This window comes from Bombina bombina, chromosome 4 (assembly GCF_027579735.1).
Source record: "Bombina bombina isolate aBomBom1 chromosome 4, aBomBom1.pri, whole genome shotgun sequence".
Lineage (NCBI taxonomy): Eukaryota > Metazoa > Chordata > Amphibia > Anura > Bombinatoridae > Bombina > Bombina bombina.
Window position 1 is genome coordinate 747,592,498 of NC_069502.1, and position 6,000 is coordinate 747,598,497.

The following is a 6,000-nucleotide window of genomic DNA, read 5'->3' on the forward strand; positions in this document are numbered from 1 at the left end:
TAGATAAGCTTTTCTTAGAAAAGATTCAATTTTTCTATCTAAAGGATCCTTAAACGAGGTACCATCTGATGTAGGAATGGTAGTACGTTTAGCAAGGGTAGAAATAGCCCCATCAACTTTAGGGATTTTGTCCCAAAATTCTAACCTGTCAGGCGGAACAGGATATAATTGCTTAAAACGTTTAGAAGGAGTAAATGAATTACCCAATCTATCCCATTCCTTAGCAATTACTGCAGAAATAGCATTAGGAACAGGAAAGACTTCTGGAATAACCGCAGGAGCTTTAAAAACCTTATCTAAACGTATAGAATTAGTATCAAGAGGACTAGAATCCTCTATTTCTAAAGCAATTAGTACTTCTTTAAGTAAAGAGCGAATAAATTCCATCTTAAATAAATATGAAGATTTATCAGCATCAATCTCTGAGACAGAATCCTCTGAACCAGAAGAGTCCAAAGAATCAGAATGATGGTGTTCATTTAAAAATTCATCTGTAGAAAGAGAAGATTTAAAAGACTTTTTACGTTTACTAGAAGGAGAAATAACAGACAAAGCCTTCTTTATGGATTCAGAAACAAAATCTCTTATGTTATCAGGAACATTCTGCACCTTAGATGTTGAGGGAACTGCAACAGGCAATGGTACATCACTAAAGGAAATATTATCTGCATTAACAAGTTTGTCATGACATTTAATACAAACAACAGCTGGAGGAATAGCTACCAAAAGTTTACAGCAGATACACTTAGCTTTGGTAGATCCAGCAGGCAGAGGTTTTCCTGTAGTATCTTCTGGCTCAGATGCAACGTGAGACATCTTGCAATATGTAAGAGAAAAAACAACATATAAAGCAAAATAGATCAAATTCCTTATAAGACAGTTTCAGGAATGGGAAAAAAATGCCAAACATCAAGCTTCTAGCAACCAGAAGCAAATGAAAAATGAGACTGAAATAATGTGGAGACAAAAGCGACGCCCATATTTTTTGGCGCCAAAAAAGACGCCCACATTATTTGGCGCCTAAATGCTTTTTGCGCCAAAAATGACGCAACATCCGGAACGCCGACATTTTTGGCGCAAAATAACGTCAAAAAATGACGCAACTTCCGGCGACACGTATGACGCCGGAAACGGAAATGAATTTTTGCGCCAAAAAAGTCCGCGCCAAAAATGACGCAATAAAATGAAGCATTTTCAGCCCCCGCGAGCCTAACAGCCCACAGGGAAAAAGTCAAATTTTTGAGGTAAGAAAAAATATGATAATTAAAGCATAATCCCAAATATGAAACTGACTGTCTGGAAATAAGGAAAGTTGAACATTCTGAGTCAAGGCAAATAAATGTTTGAATACATATATTTAGAACTTTATAAATAAAGTGCCCAACCATAGCTTAGAGTGTCACAGAAAATAAGACTTACTTACCCCAGGACACTCATCTACATGTTTGTAGAAAGCCAAACCAGTACTGAAACGAGAATCAGTAGAGGAAATGGTAAATATAAGAGTATATCGTCGATCTGAAAAGGGAGGTAAGAGATGAATCTCTACGACCGATAACAGAGAACCTTATGAAATAGACCCCGTAGAAGGAGATCACTGCATTCAATAGGCAATACTCTCCTCACATCCCTCTGACATTCACTGCACGCTGAGAGGAAAACCGGGCTCCAACTTGCTGCGGAGCGCATATCAACGTAGAATCTAGCACAAACTTACTTCACCACCTCCCTTGGAGGCAAAGTTTGTAAAACAGATGATTTACAAACTGATTTGTGGGTGTGGTGAGGGGTGTATTTATAGGCATTTTAAGGTTTGGGAAACTTTGCCCCTCCTGGTAGGAATGTATATCCCATACGTCACTAGCTCATGGACTCTTGTTAATTACATGAAAGAAATTATTTTTATACAGGATTTTTTGTAGAGAAACCATACACTTAATGTACAGCTGGTCCTAACCATTTATTACTACCATGAAGGTGCCTGTGCATTTTAAATATACACATCACTGCAGCAATCTGTTCATTAGCAGCTCCTACCACAGTATCTATAGCAGGTTGTGCACATGCCACGTTAAAACGCAGTACAAAGGTTTAAAAATCCTTTTGCAGGTGCATAAATATTACAACAATCCTAATAGCATTTTAAATGAATGTCCAATTATTTCTAATGATTTTTTAAAAGCCTTTGAAAGAGGCATGAAAGTGCAATATTAAAAAGGTTCTAATGTGGTACAGCACTTTATCGTTGCACAACTGCATGCATATGAGAATAAACTGTAGACAGACACGGATTGGCAGCTTTGCACCTATACAACTCCAGATCAGAATTTTTTCAGGGTTCTCCCCAGGACCTATTGATGGGTACAGCACCTGACTGATTTTACCGACCACCCAGATAAACTTTAAGCCAATGTTAAGCTAAAAACAGCAACAACAAAAAAATCACGGTTAGTTGCGCAAATTGTCATTAAATCAGTGTATGATAAAGTATGCAATAACTTTGTGCTTTGAATAACTTAATATACATTTATAAATAACATAAGTCATAAATGTGCAAAGTTAAAGTGCCCCCACCTGTATACTACAGAATGCCAACAAGCTGGCAACATTTTCTGTTTCAAACACTGTTGTTTTAACTATGTTTAAAGTGACACAAACCCCTGCAAGATAGCTAATTAACAACTGTCCTGTCCCTAACTGGCCTCAGCAGAGGATATTCAATAAGAAAAAGCTTTGAATATATCATTAGATCTAGTATTTAAGTGTGTAATGTGATATTGTTTGCATGTATATTTTTGATTGTAAGAAAATGTGATGAACCCACTCTGATTTACAAGTATCTAAAATAAGGTTGCCATACACTTAACCCTAGCATGATAAATCTTCTCGGAGTGCACTGAGTCACCACATCAAACATATATACTATGCACTGTAGTTCACACATCTTCACTATCTTTTTTGCCTCCCTTATAGACCTCATTCCCCAAGGTTCACTTGGGGTGGATGCCAGAGGATCAGCGGGAACCTTCTTTGAACCCCTTACAGGAAGAGGCAAAAAAATTGTGTAGATAGGGGAATTACATTACATCGGGTTTTACCCACAGCCACTTGGGTAATGTCAGTTTTCAGATTTCTGACTTTACCCATAACAAATATGTCTCACTACAAAACATTGAGTTGCTATATATATATATATATATATATATATATATATATATATATATATATATATATATATATATAAAAATAATGTGTGTGTGTAAAATGTATTCTGTTTCCTTATTGCAGCTAAATATTTATATTTAAACATGTACTGATTAGCTCTTTGAAAGACATAATACTGCACTTCATAAAATGTGCATCATGCTTATGAAAAAGTGTCACTGACCACCTTTTACAGATATGGGGTGCTTCTTACAATTAACAACTGATGCTTGAGTATCGAATATATAAAACTATGCATTTTCTTCTAGTATCAATAACAAAACCATTTAACATAAACATGAGTCTTGGAAAACTAGCAACATCGTTTATTTCTGCTTTTCATATACATGATAGGTAATAGGCATTTAATAAAAAAGGGTAGATTTTATTATCTTTAAAAACCTGTCACCTTTAGAGATCATGAAAAGAAACCACTGAGACATGCTGTATAAATATGATGCCCCACTGAAACAAATATCACTATTTTGTGTTGCATGCATCTACATAACATGCTGCTGAATGCAATACAGGCAGCTACATCTCTCCACTGAATGTGCTTTATGAAAAGCTCACATGGATTTAGATGGTGTCTGCACTGATCATTCTGCAGCACCAGCGCTATCGCCTTACCTAGAAACAGAATCGTAAACACTTCCTCATCCCAAAAAAATCTCGCCTGTTACACAGACATTCCGTGCAATGCGGAGAGCCCCCTGTTCCCGGCCTCCCCTCTTCCTTCCTGCACGTTGTCTTAAAATAAACGGGCCTGAAAATCAAAAGACGTAATTCCGCGCGCTAGTAACGTAGACTATATAATCTTACAGCAAAGGCTGGACTAGTGCTACTACATAAAAGTATATGTCTCCGGTTAGGCCTGTCAGAGTGACGGAAACACCATGGCCACCATCACTGAGCCACAAGCCAAACCCCCTTCTCCTGCGCTAGGCCCCCTCCTCTCAGTCCGTAACCCCTAGTCGCAGATCAATCGCGTAACGGGGCGTGACCTGTCGTAGCTTCTGAACCTGAAACAGTGAGAAAATGATAGGTTCGCAAATCGGGGTGGAGTCAACAATGGAGCTGGAATGTGATTGGGTTGTTTGTGATTAAGAGGAGGGTCGAAAAAGCTAAAAGCTCACGAGTTTAGCCTCTCTAGCCCCTGTATTACCTAACCAGGGGAAAGGCGGGAATAATGTATTTCCCTCCCGGATTTTAAAACTCACATTACTGGGATTCCTTTGCTCCCTCTGCTGAATTGTCTGTTCTGGAAGCGTTTTTAATTTATATGGATTTAGTAATAAATACAGTACTAAATGTTGCACTGACTAATTAGGAAACTAGATGAGAAGGACATATATAATAAAAAATATGTAATTTTGTAATACCTTAAGATATTTAAACATTCATTGTTTTATGTGTTAAAACTCATTAAAAATACTTAAAATAGCTGGACACCACTTCTATAGCATAATTTCTACTTGTCCTATTGTTTTCTCCTGTACCTGAAGCTGTCTTTCCAAGTTTTTCTCTTTTTTTTTTTCTTTCATATCTTTTTATTAAACATTTCCTTTTTACATAATACAATATCAGTGTGTTTTTACATCAAACACATTTACATAAACAATAAAGCAGAGAGTGAAGAGGACATGTGTGTATATATATATATATATATAAAGAGAGAGAAAAACACCCACCTAATTATCCAATAACTTCTCAATAATTCCACTCTTCATAAATGTGATCAAAACAACATCAGCGCCAACTCTGAGCCGAATGGTATTCGTAGAAGGTGACCACTCGCCATTGTGTCTATCATATGTATCACATATCTCTTATGTGGCAAACCTCATAATTCTGCCAGTATCTGAGCTACCTCATCATGACAAATTATATAGAAGTAGACAATACTACATACAAATCAAATATATATACAACCATATACAATATCTATCCACATCTCACCTTAAATCTCTTTGGACCTATTTATATAATAAGACTAACCTACACAAAACAACCCCACAATTATATTGCAACATAACTTCAGCCAGAACATTTATATCTGTACTAGGTCCGTACTAGTGCTTTGTTGTCATTGAATTAATCACCCTACTACTTACTACCTTTATTTTAATTATGTTGTTAGATTATTATTATACCCACAAAATGGTTGTAAACTGTTATTTGATGACATATCTATCTGAATATTTCATCTAATATGTATGTAAGGTTTATTCTCCCTTTGTTCAGTTGTTTAATCCACATCACATAAACAACTTAATTCAAAACCACATGTGTAAATTCATCAGCAATCAACTGTTTTATACCTGTCCAATCACTTATTTCATCAATCCTCTACTACTATTTATCAATTCCATATATGTGCTCTATTTACAAATACATAAATCTTATTCTTTTTCTAAGGGATGGAGTTAGAAAACCGGCCTGTACACCTACATACTGTGAACAACTATTGTATAAACAAATTAAACATAAACATTAATAAAATGAAATACTGTCAATGGTATACCAAGTGTTACCCCTAGACAAGTAACAAGTACTTAGAATGTAGGTGCCACATTGGATCTATTTCAGAAAGATTATCAATGGAAGGGAATAATTGCGAATCCAGGTAGTTCCCAAATTAGAGTAATATTTACTTTTAACTTTTGTCAATGTTGTCTCTTATACTAACTAGTCTGCATCCTCACAGCTAAGCAGGTGCCATGTCTGCTTTCATTACCCAAGACGTTGAAACTGCATTTTTTAGAGTGTGCACTGAGCATACTGTAACTTGAACAC

The 6,000-nt window shown here is 36.2% G+C and overlaps 1 protein-coding gene across 2 annotated transcripts in view; it reads right to left on the reverse strand.

The window, feature by feature from the left end:
* AHCTF1 (AT-hook containing transcription factor 1) overlaps positions 1 to 4,157 on the reverse strand; it is a 178,983-nt gene extending 174,826 nt beyond the window's left edge. For both annotated transcript variants that reach the window (XM_053711010.1, XM_053711009.1), the window contains exon 1: positions 3,835 to 4,157. The gene's annotated coding sequence lies outside the window, so the exon portion shown is untranslated. The remainder of the gene's footprint in view (positions 1 to 3,834) is intronic.
* Between the last annotated feature and the right edge of the window lie 1,843 nt (positions 4,158 to 6,000).